The sequence below is a fragment of the Hemitrygon akajei genome, chromosome 7 (genome assembly GCF_048418815.1).
Source record: "Hemitrygon akajei chromosome 7, sHemAka1.3, whole genome shotgun sequence".
Lineage (NCBI taxonomy): Eukaryota > Metazoa > Chordata > Chondrichthyes > Myliobatiformes > Dasyatidae > Hemitrygon > Hemitrygon akajei.
In genome coordinates this window covers 169789305-169808485 of record NC_133130.1, presented here as the reverse complement: position 1 = coordinate 169808485, position 19181 = coordinate 169789305, and the positions used below count along the sequence as shown (strand labels likewise).

The 19181-nt window shown below is 47.4% G+C and overlaps 1 protein-coding gene across 1 annotated transcript in view; it reads right to left on the bottom strand.

Moving 5' to 3' along the window:
* LOC140731168 (serine/threonine-protein kinase Nek6-like) overlaps positions 1-13505 on the bottom strand; it is a 164436-nt gene extending 150931 nt beyond the window's left edge. Inside the window, exon 1 of the mRNA XM_073052578.1 lies at positions 13131-13505. The gene's annotated coding sequence lies outside the window, so the exon portion shown is untranslated. The remainder of the gene's footprint in view (positions 1-13130) is intronic.
* Between the last annotated feature and the right edge of the window lie 5676 nt (positions 13506-19181).

The following is a 19181-nucleotide window of genomic DNA, read 5'->3' as shown; positions in this document are numbered from 1 at the left end:
CACTCGATGGCTCAGGCCTATACTCACTGAAATTTAGAAGCCTGAGTGGGGATCTCATTGAAACCTATTCAATGTTGAAAGGCCTCGATAGAGTGGATGTGGAGAGGATGTTTTCTGTAGTGGGAGAGTCTAGAACCAGAGGGCACAAGTAGAGTGGATGTGGAGAGGATGTTTTCTGTAGTGGGAGAGTCTAGAACCAGAGGGCACAGCCTTGGAATAGAGAGACAACCATTTAGAACTGAGATGAGGAGGAGTTTCTTTAGCCAGAGAGTGGTAAATCTGTGGAGTTGGTTGCCACAGGAGGAGGCTGATAGGATTTAGATTAGTCAGGGCATGAAAGATTACAGGGAAAAGGCAGGTGATTGGGGTTGAGCAGAAATGAACCAGCCATGATCAAATGGTGGAGCAGACTCGATGGGCTGAATGGCCTAATTCTGCTCCTTTCTCTGATGGCCTTATGGTCTTTTATACCACAACCAATTCTGGTATGATTCCCATTCTGGCAACGAAGTGATTCTGATTCTGGGTGAGTGGTTTTGCAACCACAGCCTGGCACACAAGACCCACATAGAGCTCGGGATGAGGGCGTTGGGAGAGCACACGCCAGTCTTCACCGAGGGGTCAGCAGTGCAAATGGTGAGCAACTTCAAATTTCTTTCATCAACTGTCCTGGGCCCAGCATGTTGTTACGAGGCACGTCAGCTTTATTTATTTATTTATTTAGAGCTATTTATCCAGCGTGCCCAACAATCCACACCACCCGGCATCCCACCAGTTTAATCCTAGTCTACTCACATGACAAGTTTCAACGGCCAATTAATCTACGAGCTGGAGTGTCTTTGGAGTGTGGATGGAGGCTTGAGCAACTGAAGAAAGCCCTTGCTTTCACGGCAAAGAACGTACAAGCTCCTTACAGATGATGTCAGGGTTGAACTCTGAACCCCACACCCTGAGCTGTAATAGTGTCACACTGATCTTTGTCAGGAGATTGTGGAGATCTGTTATGTCACCAAAACCTCTTGCAAATTTCTGCAGATACGTGGCGGGGAGCATCCTGACCGGATGCATCACCGCCTGGTGTGGAGGCTCCAGTGCAGTGGATCGGAGGAGGCTGCAGAGGGCTGTAGATTCAGCCAGCTCCATCACGGTCACAAACTCTCCTCACCATCAAGCACACCTTCAATGGCAGTGCCATCATTAAGGACCCTCACCATCTGGGACATACCCTCTTCTCATTACTACCACCATGGAGGAGATACAGGAGCCTAGAGACACACACACAATGACTTAGGAACAGTTTCAGGCTTTTGAACCCATGAACGCTACCTCACTATTCTTTTCTCATTTGGTTTATAACTTATAGTAGTTTTTATCGTTTTAACACCGTACTGCCGCTGGAAGGCAACAAATTTCATGTAAAATAAGTCATTTGATAATAAATACCAAGAGATTCTGCAGACGTTGGAAATCCAGAGCAACACGCACAAATTGCTGGCGGAACTCAGCAGGTCAGGCAGCATCTATGGAGATGAATAAACAGTCGACGTCTTGGGCTGAGACCCTTCATTCGATTGTCACTTGATATTAAACTTGATTTGGATTCTCAGCCTCGACTTGCTCTCTGACTGAAGTGACGAGTGAAAGGAGGAGCCTGCTCCACGGTGAGAAGTGGCTTCAATAACACATGCTGGGTCACAGCTGCCTGGTGTTTACAGTGGAGTGGGAAACACATGAACAGATCCATTCAAACTATATACACAGAGCACAGCCCTGAGATTCGCCTTCCCTCAGACAGCCATCTTAGAATTATTAATTAATAATCTTATCATCTCGAGTTTTCTTCCGCCAGTCTCTTAAATCTAAACAATGCCCCTCAAAAGGTAACTTGGCAGGTCAACTATTTTAAACTACACTCATACACGGTGGAATTCAATGCCCAAAATTATAAGAGGTGCAGACTCAGTTGACACTTTAAAATGCCAGTTTAAGGCCTATTTATTTAACCATGATTTTAACTAACACCCTTTCATTTTTTATTTTCATGTTGGAACTTTATCCCATGGTAAAGCACTTTGAACCACACCATCTGTATGGAAAGTCAGATTCAGAATCAGAATCAGGTTTAATATCACCGAGATACGTTGTGAAATTTGTTGTCTTTGCAGCAGGGGTGCAATGCATTACATAATGATAGAGAAAAGTGTGATTCACAGTAAATATATGTAGATTAAATAGTTAAATAAGTAGCGCAAAAATAAAAGTAAGGTAAAGTATTGAAGTACTGTTCACGGGTTCAATGTCGATCCAGAAATCGAATGGAAGAGGGAAGAAGCTGTTCCTGAATCACTGAGTGTGTGGCTTCAGGCCTCTCTACCTCCTTCCTGATGGTAACACTCCTGAAAGTGCTCTATAAATAATTTATTATTACTATTAATAATGCCAGTCCTCCACATTACAAAGCTTTTTGGAATTTGGTCAATGAAACAGGGTAGGAAACAGATCAGCTTTTGTGTGCACAGCAAGATCTCACAGAGCTCAATAACCCACGATTTAGTGAATTTGCTTGAAGGATAAATATTTCCCTTGGCTCCGAGGGTGTTTCTACATCCTTCTTCAACCTGGTCCAATGGGGCATTTTATAACCACTCCATTAGCTCCAGATATTTGAAGTTATTCCACTGATGTTTTTCTCCCGCTGCCGCCTGTAAGGAGTTTGTGCTGTCTATAACTGTGTGGGTTACCTCCGGGTGCTCTGGTTTCCTCCCACAGTCCACAAATGTACCAGCTGGTAGGTTAATTGGTCAGTGTAGATTGTCCCATGATTAGACTCAGATTAGATTGGGGGATTGCTGGGAGTATAGCTCGAAGGGCTTCTAGGACCTATTCCATGGTGTATCTCAATAAATAAACAGAAGTTGGCTAAGACTCGAATTAGAGGTCTTAGGTTAAGAGTGAAAGGTGAAGTATCTAAGAGGAACCTGAGGGGGTTGTTGTGCTAATCCTTTAACCTACTCTAAGATCAATCTAACCCTTCCCTCCCACACGGCGCTGCATTTTTTTGTCGTTCATGTGCCTATCTAAAGTCTCTTAAATGTCCCTAATGTATCTGCCTCCACCATCACCCTAGCAGCACACTGCATGTATTTATAAGTCTCTGTGTAAAAACCTTGAAACCCAAATCTCTCCTCCACTCTCCTTAAGCGGATGTCCTCTGGTAATCGTCATTCCCACCCTCGGAAAAAGGTGCTAGCTGTCACCTTGATCTGGGCTTCTTACTATTTTGTACGCTTTTATCAAGTCACCTCTCATCCTCCTTCACTCCAAAGAGGAAGCCCAAGCTCTCTCAAGCTTTCCTCATATGACGGGGCAGCATGCTGGTAAATCTCCTCTGCACCCTCTCTAAAGCTTCCACAGCCTTCCTATAATGACTCGAGCAGAACTGAACTGGAGTTGGATGCCACAACAAAATAGATCACCTGAAACGTCAGATTCTGATCTAGTTATCACATGTACATTGAAACAAACAGTGGAATGTGTTAACAACCAACATAGCCCGTGGGTGTGCGGGGGGGGCACCCGCAAGTGTCACCACACATTCCCGCCAACATAGCGTGCCCACAATGCTCAGCAGAACCACAATAGTGAAACGAAACAAGACAGGAACGGCAAAACAATCCCATCTGCAAACACAGACACGGACAGGCCTCCAGCCCCAGGATAGGCCACCTCCGGGCATCCAGCCCTTGGCCTCGGACTCTGACTCACTGACATAGGGCCTCCACCTCCAGCCCTTGGCTCGGACTCTGACTCACTGACATAGGGCCTCCACCTCCAGCCCTTGGCTCGGACTCTGACTCACTGACATAGGGCCTCCACCTCCAGCCCTTGGCCTCAGACTCTGACTCACTGACATAGGGCCTCCACCTCCAGCCCTTGGCCTCAGACTCTGACTCACTGACATAGGGCCTCCACCTCCAGCCCTTGGCCTCGGACTCTGACTCGCTGACATAGGGCCTCCACCTCCAGCCCTTGGCTCGGACTCTGACTCACTGACATAGGGCCTCCACCTCCAGCCCTTGGCTCGGACTCTGACTCACTGACATAGGGCCTCCACCTCCAGCCCTTGGCCTCGGACTCTGACTCGCTGACATAGGGCCTCCACCTCCAGCCCTTGGCTCGGACTCTGACTCACTGACATAGGGCCTCCACCTCCAGCCCTTGGCCTCGGACTCTGACTCACTGACATAGGGCCTCCACCTCCAGCCCTTGGCCTCAGACTCTGACTCACTGACATAGGGCCTCCACCTCCAGCCCTTGGCCTCGGACTCTGACTCGCTGACATAGGGCCTCCACCTCCAGCCCTTGGCTCGGACTCTGACTCACTGACATAGGGCCTCCACCTCCAGCCCTTGGCTCGGACTCTCAGACACAGGACATGCTGTCCCAGTGGCTTCATGCTTCTACCTGCAGACTGGCTAAGGTGGGGGACAGCAGAGGCAGGGCAGTGAGCGATTCACCCACCACCTTAGCCTTGCATCAAAGGGTTCAAAGTTCAATGTAAATTTACCATATACAACCCTGAGATTCATTTTCTTGTGGGCATTTGCAGTAAATACAAATAAACAACAAAAAACAAGCAAAATAACAATAATTAATAAATAAGCAGTAAATATTGAGAACATGAGATGAGGAATCCTTGAAAGTCAGTCCATAGGTTGTGGGAACAATTCAGTGTTAGAGCGAGTGAAGTTATCCCCTCTGGTTCAAGAGCCTGATGGTTGAGGGGTAATAACTGTTCCTGAACCTGGTGGTGTGAGTCCTGAGGCTCCTGTACCTTCTTCCTCATGGTAGCAGTGAGGCAAGACCATGGCATGGATGGTGAGGAGGTGCTCTACTTTTTGTAGATTTAAGACTATAAAACAGTAATTTTGTCAGGTAGACTACAGCCAGGTGAAAGCATGATACTCTCCAGAGGAGGCAGGGATGTGGGTTCTGAGGAAGGAACTCAGATCTGAAACAGTAATGCTGTTTCTCTCCCCACAGATGCTGCCCGACCTGCTGAACATTTCCACCATTTTCTGCTTTTATGTCGGTTTTAACAGTGTCATCAGATTTTGGTTTTATTTAGAGTGTTAGTGTGTCGCAGAATTCTGGCTTCTGGTCGCCAACCGAATGCACCCGCTTCAGAAAACAACTTGAATGCTACCAACCGAAGTGGGTTAAATTCTTTGCCAGAATATCCACAACTCAGCCCGGCATGCACGGACTAGTGAATAATGGGGTGCAGCAGCTATGATTAATTTTTGTGTCGGTGCTTTATCTTTGGGCAGCACTAATTTTTGGTTGATTTATTGTTGGGACCCACTCTGTTTACCCTTTCCCCTACTGCTGTGCTGTGTTCAGCAATTATGTCTCCCACTCTCTGTTGCACTGTCAGAACATTCAGCTTCCAGAGACTGGGACACTGAGGGAGAGGGAGACCATTGCTACGCCCTGAAAGGGGAAGTAAGAAATCTCTTTTTTTTTACCCATTTAGAATTATTAGTCACTTCATTGTACAATTGCCGTGTTAGACTGATAATGGGTAATTTGCTAGTTTGAAGGCTTCTTTCCGACTGATAAAAGCTGCATTAAACCCATTCACCTGCCCACGCCTGCAAGATAAAGCAAGCCAAGCACTCACAGACAGGTCAGACTGGTTTAGTTTATTGATTTATCTCCTGCTGCATGCTTTAAAAACACATACTTAGCTGTTAACCTTTACCTTACCACACACTCTTCTAACTTTGAACAAAGACACACAAGGTCTGGGTTAACACACACAGAAAGCAGGAGGATACCTGTGGTCGGGCAGCACGTATGGAGCAAAATGGACTGTTGACTTTCAGGGTGAAAGCCTTCATCACTAGGGGGGCACGGTAGTGGTTAGTGCAAACGGTTTACAGCGCCAGCGACAACTGACTGGGGTTCGATTCCTGCTGCCATCTGTCAGGAGTTTGTACGTTCTCCCTGTGAAAGCATTTCTTCCCACATTCCAAAGGGATTAGAAAGTTGTGAAGAAGCTGTGTCGGGGCTAGAAATGTGGCAATACTTGCAGATGCCTCAGCACATCCATGATGCAATCAGAATCAGATTTAAATCACCGGTATACAGCATGAAATTTATTTTGCAACAGCATTACGTTGCAAAACATAATAATAAGAAACTATAAATTACAGCAAGAAATATATAGGCTCCTGCACCTCCTCCTTGATGGTAGCAAAGAGAAGAGGGCTTGTCCTGGGTGAAGGGGTCCTTCACAGTGGCACACATTTCATTGTATGTTTTGATGTTTGAGGTACACATGATAAATTAAAGCTAATCTTAATTACGACTGGATAAAAAGAGGGGAGGTTGCCAATGTAAAAAGGTGCGGGGAGGGAAAATCTCAACTTTGAACTGATTAATATTAAGACCACTCAGTCCAAGGTACGTTCACGGTTGTAGTTGTTTCGTTTGGCGGATAGGGCAGCCAGAGGATTTTCCCAGCACAGAAATGACTAATGCAAGGGGACAAATTTTTACGCTATTTGGAGTAAAGCACAGGGGATGGCAGAGGGAGGGAGGGCTTTTTACACATGACTGGTGGGTGTGTGGAACATGCAGCCGAGTTGGTGGTAGAGTCAAATACATCAAAGGCCCTTCGGTCGACTCACGAATGCAAGAAAAATGGAAGGCTATAGGGGAAGGAAGGATTAGATTGATCTTGGAGTAGGGTTAGTACAACATTGTGGGCTGAAAGGCCTGAACTGCGCTGTCGTGTTCTACATTCTATACTCAGAGTAAAGTTTAAAGTGGCAGCCAGCTCCAGAGACTTCTGACTTTGCACTTAATCATCTGCCGAACAGGTGATTGTAATGACAATGTATGGCAGGGTAATGATCCAAGTTCTGTAACCCAAGCACTCCGTCGGACCACTGCTCCAAGCCCTGCCCCCATAGCAGCTGGGGCTGCACTTCCTCAGCTGTTCTGTCATGCCAAACAACTCACCTCCCGAAAGGAGGCCTCAAGTCCGCAACCTCCCCTTCCAACAGCAAACTCAGCGACCAGCAGAACCAGCAGTTCAGAACTTCAGATTACAGCCAGATCTCATTTCTGTCTGGTTCAGAATCAGAGTCGGTTTTAATATCACCAGAATAGGTTGTGAAATTTGTCGCCGGCAGCCCATTCCACGCACTCACCACGCTCTGTGTAAAAAAACTTAACCCTGACATCTCTGTACCTACTTCCAAGCACCTTAAAACCATGCCCTTTCGTGTTAGCCATTTCATCCTTGGGGAAAAAGCCCCTGACTATCCACATGATCAATGCCTCTCACCATCTTGTACACCTCTATCAGGTCACCTCTCATCCTCCATTGCTCCAAGGAGAAAAGGCCAAGTTCACTCAACCTATTCTCATAAGGCATGCTCCCCAATCCAGGCAACATCCTTGTAAATCTCCTCTGCACCCTTTCTATGGCTTCCACATCCTTCCTGTAGTGAGGCGAGCAGAACTGAGCACAGTACTCCAAGTGGGGTCTGACCAGGGCCCTATATAGCTACAACATTACCTCTCAGCTCCTAAACTCAATCCCACGACTGATGAAGGCTAATGCACCGTATGCCTTCTCAACCACAGAGTCAACCTGCACAGCAGCTTTGAGTGTCCAATGGACTCAGACCCCAAGATCCCTCTGATCCTCCACACTGCCAAGAGTCTTACCATTAATACTACAATCTGCCATCATATTTGACCTACTAAAATGAATCACCTTACACTTATCTGGGTTCTCCATCTGCCACTTCTCAGCCCAGTTTTACATCCTATTGATGTCCCGCTGTAACCTCTGACAGCCCTCCACACTATCCACAACACCCCCATCATCTGTGTCATCGGCAAATTTACTAACCCATCCCTCCACTTCCTCATCCAGGTCATTTATAAAAATCACAAAGAGTAAGGGTCCCAGAACAAATCCCTGAGGCATTCCACTGGTCACTGACATCCATGCAGAATATGACCCATCCACAACCACTCTTTGCCTTCTGTGGGCAAACCAATTCTGGATCCACAAAGCAATGTCCCCTTGGATCCCATGCCTTCTTACTCTCTCAATAAGCCTTGCATGGGGTACCTTATCAAATGCCTTGCTGAAATCCATATACACTACATCTGCTGCTCTACTTAGAATATGCAATAAAATATATACCTTATTATATTATTTATATAATTTATGATTTTAATTCATATATAAATAATTAGAGCAAAAAGAGAGTAAAAAAAGGAAAAATAGTGAGGTAGAAGAACATAGAACACAGAAAGCCTACAAGACAATATAGGTCCTTTGGAAAAAACAGTGAGGTAGTGTTCATGGTTTCATTTTCCATTCGGAAATCTGATGGTGGAGGGAAGAAACTGTTCCTGAAACATTGAATGTGTGTCTTCAGGCTCCTGTGCCTCCTCCCTGATGGTGGGAATGAGGAGGGCATGGCCTGGGTGACGGGGGTCCTGAATGATGCCAACTTTCTGAGGCTTTTCCTTTTGAAGATGTCCTGAATGTTGGGAGGGCCAGTGCCCACGATGGAGCTTGCAACCTCCTGCAGCTCTTCCTGATCTTGTGCAGTGGCCCCTCCGTACCATACAATCACGCAACCAGTCAGAATTCTCTTTGCGGCACGCCCGCAGAAACTTGCAAGGGCCTTTGGTGACATACCAAATCTCCACAAACTCTGAATGAAGTTTAGCCGCTGTCATGCCTTCTTGGTAATTTCAGGGAGAAATGAAGGAGATCGTGCTGATCACAGGGTGATGTCTAGGTGTCCAGGGTGACACGGTAGCATAGTGTAACACTTTGTAGCACCAGCTACTGGGGTCCAATTCCCGCCACGGTTTGTAGGGAATCTGTACGTTCTTCCTGTGACCACAGATGTTTTCTCTGGGTGCTCTGCTTCCTTCCCATATTCCGAAGATGTACAGTTTAGGCTTAGTAAGTTGTGGACATTCAATATTGGGGCCAGAGGCATGGGGGCACTTGCGGGCTGCCCCCAGCACAACCCTCACACTGCATATTGGTCGTTGACGCAATGACGCAGTGCACTGTACACTTCAATGTTTCGATGTACATGTGATAAATAAAGCTAATCTTTAGTCTTTCAATCCCCGCTACAACATGACCACCAGAGACAGAGCTACATGTCAGCGCCATGGTCAATGCCTCAGGGAGGCAGGAAACCCACGTCCCAGCCCAACATGACTGAACGTGGACAGACTTCCCCCTGTTTCTGGAGTGCAGAGGCTCGTTGCTGTAATCTAGAAGTTAATCAAGCCAGAACAGCAGCCGCCACAAGAGATCATTGTCTACTGGAACGGGGTGAGTGATTAGATCAGCGGAAATCGCTGGTCCCTGCAGAATCTGTGAAGGGACCATTAGGCCCGTTAAGGCCGCATTCTCCCAGGCTGAGCAGCTCCTGCCTCCGGAGAGCGGCTTTGCCACACAGCCTGATGAGGAGCAGCTGTGTGTGACGATCAGGCACTGCTTAATCTTCCGTTGCCGAGAGCTCTCATGGTGTGTCTAAATTGTGCTTGGCACTTTTCCATCTGTCGTAGCTTTCAAACATCCTTCTGGATGTTTCCAGTAACCCTCGTTCTTTGTCTGATGCCAGTATAAGATCTGCAGAGACAAAAGTCCAGCTTCCAAAGTAAAGAAACCTGACACTTTGGGTAAGAGTTCACTCTGTTAATTCCTGAGATACGGAACTTGACTGATCATGAGCGGGTAAAGAAATTAGATCCCTTTGCAGGGGAGAAGAATGAAGAGTAATCTCACTGGTGGCACACACAAAATGCTAGAGAAATTCAACAAGTTGGGAAGCATTTATTCAAGTTCAAGTTGAATTGTCATTCAACCATACACAAAAGCTAAATTAAATATCGTTCCTCCGGAGCCAAGGTGGAGAGTACAATACATGCAGCACATATAGTCATAGAACTATATTAGCAAAGTCCACGTGTGGTATACCCTGAAGACTGATGGTGCATGGGAAGTTGCCTTGGAGCCACATTTCTGCAAGAACAAGCACGCAGCAGTTCCTCATCTCTGACTGGATCAGCTGTAGACGAAGGCAATCCAGCCTGTTTTCCAGGGAGCGAACACTAGAGAGCAGCACCAATGGGAGAGCTGGCCTAGCCTCTGTTTACTTTCAAACCGTCTCTGCTGCCTCCTCCCCTGGCAAAGCTTCAGCGTGTGGCCTGCTCCTCTGGCATGGATTCGAGCGCACCCACCGTGACTCTACTTTGTCCCACACCATCTCTGCCAACTCCTCCCTTGTGTGGCTCTAACAGGCAACACTGCATTACAAGGGCCTGGTCTGCCCAATAACCAAGGCCACACAGCTCCCCCTGTGTTGGTCTCACCAATTAACCAATAACTATATTTCCAGCATTTTGTGTTACCAATATCCAACAGGGTCTTGCAATCACAAGAAAAAAGTTTATGACAAACAATTGCACCTTTCGTTGGACCCGGAGATGCAACTGTCACCAGGTGTGCCACCATCTTTCTGGGCACAATCAATCATAAGTTGAAAGGCTGGTTGAGAAGGCATATAGAGTGTTGGCCTACATTATTGGGGGATTGAGCTCAAAAGGCGTGAGGTAAAGTTTCCGCTCCATAAAATGCTTGGAAGATGACGCTTAGAATATTGTATTCAGTTTCGGTCACCTTTTTATAAGACGGATGAGGAAGCTTTAGAGAGGGTGCAGAGGAGATTTACCAGGATACTACCTGTCTTATAAGGGTAGGTTGAGCAAGTTAGGGATTGTCTTTTTGGAGAGAAGGAGAATGAGAGGTAACTTGATAGAGATGTACAAGATGATAAGTGGCTTTGGTAGAGTAGACAGTCAAAGACTTTTTCCCAGGGCAGAAAACTTTTGCATAGCATGATTCCACAAATAATAAAGGGGGAAATAACCAGATGGTTATCTCTGATGCAAATAATGACTCCAGGGATAACGATGTTGCTTTCGTTTACAATATTCATGGGAGATGCAGACTTGCTTAATCTAAAGAGGTGAACCGTCTCCTTGCTAAATAACAGAGGGACTTTTATGCAGTCAAATATTGGGATGGTAGCAGAGTGGCTAGCGTAATGCTTTACAGCACCAGCGACCCGGGTTCAATTCCCACCGCTATCTGCAAGGAGTTTGTACATTCTCCTGCGATCACACGTGTTTCCTCCGGGTGCTCTGGAAACCTCCCACATTCCAAAGACATAGGGGTATCAGGTTAATTGGTCACATGGGTTTAATTGGGTGGTGTGAGCTCGTTGGGCCAGAAGAGCCCGATACCCTGCCGTATCTGTAAATAAAATAAAAGCTAAAACTTTATCGAGGAGGGTCGAAACCTCAAGGAATTGGTATTAGCTGGGCACTCAGTCGCAATTAACATCTACGTTGTCTATGTTTTTTGATCAAAATAAACTTTATTCACAACTTTAAAAAAAACAAAAATAATCTGTGCAATGCCTTTTCATTCTTTCCATTCATGGCCAATGTTTTTAGCACTATTCTATTGTGTTCCTATATATCAATAGTACTGCAACCTCTCACGTGGTCTTCCAGGGTGGTATTTTACTACAATAATTGAGGGGCTTCTTCACCCAAACCTGCCCCTCCCTCTCCAGTATCAGTAGGACTCTACACCGTGGTCCTTCCCCACCGAGCCCTTGCAGAGCTTCTGTGCATCACTCAGCACGTATTCCTGTAGTCTGGAATGCGCCAGTTGGCAGCATTCCTCCAGGGACATCATGACCAACAAGTTTTGAGCATCTTTCACCAAGCTGATGATCTGCCAGCAGCACTTGATGTTTGTCTCCGCGTGTGTCCCTGTGAACGGCGGTAGATCAGAGAGTTCAGCGTCGTGCAGCTGCTTGGAATGGACCACGACACAGGCTCTTGCATCGTTCCCCACACCCTCTTCGCAATCCCACAGGTCCACAAAGAGGTAAGTTGTCAAGTCCATTGAGAAGACGCTGGCCAGGATTGTAAGGCACAGCTTAGCATCTGGACAAACCTCTGGCTGTTTGTAGAGTGACTTCCCCGTTTATAGAGGGGTAGTGGGTAGATAAAAACTCAAACTCAAGGATGTCTGCAGATGCTGGAAATCCAGGGCAACTCATACTAAATGCTGGAGGAGCTCAGCAGGTTAGGCAGTGTCTATGGAAAAGAGTCAACGATCAACGTTTCAGGCCGAGACCCTTCTTTAGGACTAGATAAAGATGCCTTTGGCATGTAAAAAATTAGTAAATGACAATTGAGAATCAGAATCAGGTTTAATATCACTGGCGTACATTATGAAACTTGTTGACTTGTGGCAGCAGCACATTGCAACACAGAATAATAAAAATCAATCAATTACAATAACAAATATGTACCGTATAAGAAGTTAAATTGATTAAGCAGTGCAAAAAGAGAGTGAAATCGCAGGAATAGCAACATAGAAACATAGAAAATAGGTGCAGGAGTAGGCCATTTGGCCCTTCGAGCCTGCACCGCCATTCAGTATGATCATGGCTGATCATCCAACTCAGAACTCTGTACCTGCTTTCTCTCCATACCCCCGATCCCTTTAGCCACAGGGGCCATCTCTAACTTCCTCTTAAATATAGCCAATGAACCGGCCTCAACTGTTTCCTGTGGCAGAGAATTCCACAAGTTCACCACCCTCTGCGTGAAGAAGTTCTTCCTCATCTCGGTCCTAAAAGGCTTCCCCTTTATCCTTAAACTGTGACCCCTTGAAGGATCTTCAAATGAACCAAGCTAAAATTTGGTTCAGTTAGTCTGCAAAATACCACAGCTTTCTAACCCCCAAGATTCCCCGGCATGTGGTTGGCAGTAACAGCAGCTTCTTTACTCAGATCTGGAATGGTACAGGTCTCACCCCTCACAGTGATAACGAAGGAATTCCACTCATCGCCAAGTGTTAACATTGATTGCATTCAACATTCTTAAGTGCAGAGCAGGCTTGAGACTCGTCGGAATGGTAAAAGATTTTGTGCAGGAAGAGTAAAGCATGTGTTAGTTATAAAAGGCAAAGAAAACAGCAGACCTACCACAACCTGTCGCCTGCGTCTGGCAGAGGCACTGCCTGGCAGATTCTGGGAAACTGGTTCGGCAAACTAGAGCACGCTGGAAATTTTCTCTCGCAAGCCGACCTGCCTTTATGCTGCGTGAAAATCCGTTCACTCTCTCCGGCTGATTCAGCTTACATGCCACGCAAGCTCTCCCAGAAGGAAGAGAAAGGCTTTTTTTCTCTCTCTCTCTCGGAGGGGGAGAGAAACTGACTTTGCAAAGAGAGCAAGTGAAACGTTCTCGAGTTCCCCTACTGCTGGCCTTCTAGCCTTAGGCACCAGGACACAGACAGTGAGCTGGGAAGGCATTCCTTCTGGGGCCAGATGTTGGCCATACTGAGGGGAAGGGGGTGGGCTTTGAGAAGCAGATGGTGGACAGGGGAGGAGGTGGGGGGGGGGGGAGGGTTGGGTGGGAGAAGAAAATGAAACTTCCAGCCAAAGAGCAGATAAACGAAACCTTGTACTGTGAAAGAATGCAGGAGACATTTCTCCGAATCACGTGCTGTGCTGGCTCATGTTTCGCTCTAATTGAAACCAGATTAACCAGCAATTACAAACTCCCTCCTTCTCTGCTTTCTCTCTCTCTCTCTCTCTCTCTCTCTCTCTGTGTCACCATCCCAAAACGCTGCGAATTCCACTGGCACTCATCCCTCGCCTTCTGTCCGTCAGCAGCTTGGCTCCCATGTCCTTGACATTCACCACCCAGATGTTCAGATTTAGAATTATTTATCACGGACATCAAAGCACACAGTGAAATGTGTCATTTGCAATAACAGCCAACACAACCTAAGAGTGTGCTGGGGGCAGCCCGCAAGCTTTGCCAAACATTCCAGCGCCAACAAAGTATGCCTACCATGTTCAGCAGAACAACACAAGCAAGAGAAAAACTAACAGCAATAAGAAACCAAACTGCTTTCAATCCCACCCAACCACGCACACGTGGACAGACCTCCTCTCGCCCACCCAACCACGCACACACGCGGACAGACCTCCTTTCGCCCACCCAACCACACACACACGGACGGATCTCTCGCCCACCCAACCACGCACACGCGGACAGACCTCCTCTCTGTGGATGCCTCGGTTATTGGTATTGGTCCATGGCATAAAACGGTTGGGGACCCCTGGTTTAGACAGGTGTTGGCCAAACACAGAACTAGCTCAGGTAGACAACTTGGTCTGCATGGACAAGATGGGCCAAAGGTCCTGGCTCTGTGCCATGTAGCTCTGTGACTCTACAATCTCCCACTCTCCTGCCTACTGACACACACGTCTTTGGGATGTGGGAGGAAAGCGGGGCATCTGGCTAAACCCACTCAGTCACAGGAAGAACGTGCAAACTCCACACAGACAGCACCCAGGGTCTGGATCGAACCTGGAGCTGGCAGATGGTGACTAACTTTATTTACTTTATTCATTTAGAGATACAGCGTGGATCAGGCCTCTACAGACCTTTGAGCTGTGCCACCCACAACCTACTGATTGAACTCCAGCCTAATCACAGGACAAGCACCAATTAACCTACTAACTGGTACATCTTTAGACTGGGAGGAAACCCAAGTGTTCATGGGGAGTTTGTACAGATGACATTGAAAGTGAACTCTGAAGGCCGATACCCCGAGCTGTGATAGCACTGCGCTGACCACTACGCTACCGTGGCGCCCTTTACTGGTGTCACCATGTTGCCACTTCGCAAAGCTCAGAGATTCTTGGCAGACTACCTCTGACATCCACCCTATACATTCGTCCAATCACATTAAAACGATGCCAAGGGTTGCTGGTAGATACCACCAGGTTCACTGGGTTCCTACACTACCAGGTTCAGGAACAGTTCTTACCCCTCAACCATCAGGCTCCTGAACCAGCGTGGGTAACTCCACTCACCACCAGCTTCAGGAACAGTTCTTACCCCTCAACCGTCAGGCTCCTGAACCAGCGTGGATAACTCCACTCACCACCAGCTTCAGGAACAGTTCTTACCCCTCAACCATCAGGCCCCTGAACCAGCGTGGATAACTCCACTCACCACCAGCTTCAGGAACAGTTCTTACCCCTCAACCGTCAGGCCTCTGAACCAGCGTGGATAACTCCACTCACCACCAGCTTCAGGAACAGTTCTTACCCCTCAACCGTCTGGCTCCTGAATCAATCACCAAAAATCTGAACTGATTCCACAACCTACAAACTCACTTTCAAGGACTCTTTACAACTCATATTCTCAGAACCGTAAACTCAAGAGAATCTGAGAATGCTGGAAATGCAGAGTAACACACAGAAAATGCTGCAGGAACTCAACAGGTCAGGCAGCATCTGTGGAAAGCAGCGTCCGTCATCAGAAGTCCTCTCCACCCAGGACATGCTCCTTTCTCACTGCTGCCGTCAGGTAGAAGGTACAAGAGCTTCAGGACTCGCATCACCAGGTCCACGAACAGTTACTACCTTCAACCATCAGGCTCCTGAACAAAGAGGGATAACTACACATAACTTGCCCATCCATTGAGATGTCCCCACAACCAATGATATCACTTTAAGGATTCTTTATTATTCAATTTCATTTCTTGTAATTTATTGCTATTTATTTATTTATATTTGCATTTGCACAATTTGTTGCCTCATACGCTCTGGTTGATCTTTCATCGTTCCTGTTATAGTTACTATTCTATATATTTGCTGAGTATGCCCGGAGGAAAATGAATCTCAGAATTGTATATAGAGACATATATGTGCTCTGAAAATATGATTTACTTTGAACTTTAAACTTTGGAAAGGAATAAAGAGTCAACATTTCGGGTCTGATGAAGCATTTGACCCAAAGCATCAACTGTTTATTCTCTCCATAGATTCTGCCTGGCCTGCTGAGTTCCTCCAGTGTTGACTGTGTGTACTCGACAGAGTTCCTCCAGTGTTGACTGTGTGTCCTCGACAGAGTTCCTCCAGTGTTGACTGTGGGTACTCGACAGAGTTCCTCCAGTGTTGACTGTGTGTACTCGACAGAGTTCCTCCAGTGTTGACTGTGGGTACTCGACAGAGTTCCTCCAGTGTTGACTGTGGGTACTCGACAGAGTTCCTCCAGTGTTGACTGTGTGTACTCGACAGAGTTCCTCCAGTGTTGACTGTGTGTACTCGACAGAGTTCCTCCAGTGTTGACTGTGGGTACTCGACAGAGTTCCTCCAGTGTTGACTGTGTGTACTCGACAGAGTTCCTCCAGTGTTGACTGTGGGTACTCGACAGAGTTCCTCCAGTGTTGACTGTGGGTACTCGACAGAGTTCCTCCAGTGTTGACTGTGTGTACTCGACAGAGTTCCTCCAGTGTTGACTGTGGGTACTCGACAGAGTTCCTCCAGTGTTGACTGTGGGTACTCGACAGAGTTCCTCCAGTGTTGACTGTGGGTACTCGACAGAGTTCCTCCAGTGTTGACTGTGTGTACTCGATAGAGTTCCTCCAGTGTTGACTGTGGGTACTCGACAGAGTTCCTCCAGTGTTGACTGTGGGTACTCGACAGAGTTCCTCCAGTGTTGACTGTGGGTACTCGACAGAGTTCCTCCAGTGTTGACTGTGGGTACTCGACAGAGTTCCTCCAGTGTTGACTGTGTGTACTCGACAGAGTTCCTCCAGTGTTGACTGTGGGTACTCGACAGAGTTCCTCCAGTGTTGACTGTGGGTACTCGACAGAGTTCCTCCAGTGTTGACTGTGTGAGTTCCTCCAGTGTTGACTGTGGGTACTCGACAGAGTTCCTCCAGTGTTGACTGTGTGTACTCGACAGAGTTCCTCCAGTGTTGACTGTGTGTACTCGACAGAGTTCCTCCAGTGTTGACTGTGGGTACTCGACAGAGTTCCTCCAGTGTTGACTGTGGGTACTCGACAGAGTTCCTCCAGTGTTGACTGTGGGTACTCGACAGAGTTCCTCCAGTGTTGACTGTGGGTACTCGACAGAGTTCCTCCAGTGTTGACTGTGTGTACTCGATAGAGTTCCTCCAGTGTTGACTGTGGGTACTCGACAGAGTTCCTCCAGTGTTGACTGTGGGTACTCGACAGAGTTCCTCCAGTGTTGACTGTGGGTACTCGACAGAGTTCCTCCAGTGTTGACTGTGGGTACTCGACAGAGTTCCTCCAGTGTTGACTGTGTGTACTCGACAGAGTTCCTCCAGTGTTGACTGTGGGTACTCGACAGAGTTCCTCCAGTGTTGACTGTGGGTACTCGACAGAGTTCCTCCAGTGTTGACTGTGTGAGTTCCTCCAGTGTTGACTGTGGGTACTCGACAGAGTTCCTCCAGTGTTGACTGTGTGTACTCGACAGAGTTCCTCCAGTGTTGACTGTGTGTACTCGACAGAGTTCCTCCAGTGTTGACTGTGGGTACTCGACAGAGTTCCTCCAGTGTTGACTGTGGGTACTCGACAGAGTTCCTCCAGTGTTGACTGTGGGTACTCGACAGAGTTCCTCCAGTGTTGACTGTGGGTACTCGACAGAGTTCCTCCAGTGTTGACTGTGGGTACTCGACAGAGTTCCTCCAGTGTTGACTGTGGGTACTCGACAGAGTTCCTCCAGTGTTGACTGTGTGTACTCGATAGAGTTCCTCCAGTGTTGACTGTGGGTACTCGACAGAGTTCCTCCAGTGTTGACTGTGGGTACTCGACAGAGTTCCTCCAGTGTTGACTGTGGGTACTCGACAGAGTTCCTCCAGTGTTGACTGTGGGTACTCGACAGAGTTCCTCCAGTGTTGACTGTGTGTACTCGACAGAGTTCCTCCAGTGTTGACTGTGGGTACTCGACAGAGTTCCTCCAGTGTTGACTGTGGGTACTCGACAGAGTTCCTCCAGTGTTGACTGTGTGAGTTCCTCCAGTGTTGACTGTGGGTACTCGACAGAGTTCCTCCAGTGTTGACTGTGTGTACTCGACAGAGTTCCTCCAGTGTTGACTGTGTGTACTCGACAGAGTTCCTCCAGTGTTGACTGTGGGTACTCGACAGAGTTCCTCCAGTGTTGACTGTGGGTACTCGACAGAGTTCCTCCAGTGTTGACTGTGGGTACTCGACAGAGTTCCTCCAGTGTTGACTGTGGGTACTCGACAGAGTTCCTCCAGTGTTGACTGTGGGTACTCGACAGAGTTCCTCCAGTGTTGACTGTGTGAGTTCCTCCAGTGTTGACTGTGTGTACTCAGCAGACAAATACTTCTCCTCACTTGTGTACTTAAACAAGCCGTGACAGATATGGAAAACAGAAAGTCATGCATCAGTGAGGACTAGCACTCAGTCATTTACAAGCTTAACTGTAAAGCCGAGAGATTTTAATTAAGCAAAAACAGGCTGGGGCATGTATCTCCCACTCTGTCTTTAAGTCTGGTTTAAATCCTGAATACTTTACCCAACAACACTTGGGAATGAGGGGTTGGATGGGGCTCACCACCTCCTGAATCCTAAATCCTTATCCTCGAAGTGGCCAAAGTGCTACACCTACCCATTCACCTCCTCCCTCACCTCCAAACAGCTCTGCTCATCCACAAAAAGCAGAATTTCCCAGTGGCCAACTATTCCAATCGCATTCCGAAATGTCGGTCCCTGGCCTCCTCTGCTGCCGTGATGAGGCCACTCTCAGGGTGGAGGAGTAACACCTCAAATTCCATCTGGATAGCCTCCAACCTGATGGCACGAACATTGATTCCTCCAACTTCCAGTAATTCATTTCCCCTTCCCCTATTCTTCAATTCTCCACTACGGCCTCTTACCTCTTCTCCTCACCTGCCTATCACCTCTCCATTGGTACCCCTCCTCCCTCCCGTTCTCCCAATACCCACTCTCTATCCTATTGAATTCCAGCTTTTCCAACCCTTTGCCTTCTCCACCTATCGTCTCCCAGTTTTTTACTTCATCCCTCCCTCTCCTACCCACCTACTGGCTGCATCTATCACCTTCTGGCCTATCTAACTCTCCCTCCTCCCACCTTCCTATTCTGGCTTCTTCCCCCCTCCTTCCCAGTCCTGGTGAAGAGTCTCGGCCTAAAACGTTGACTGTTAATTCATTTCCACGGATGTTG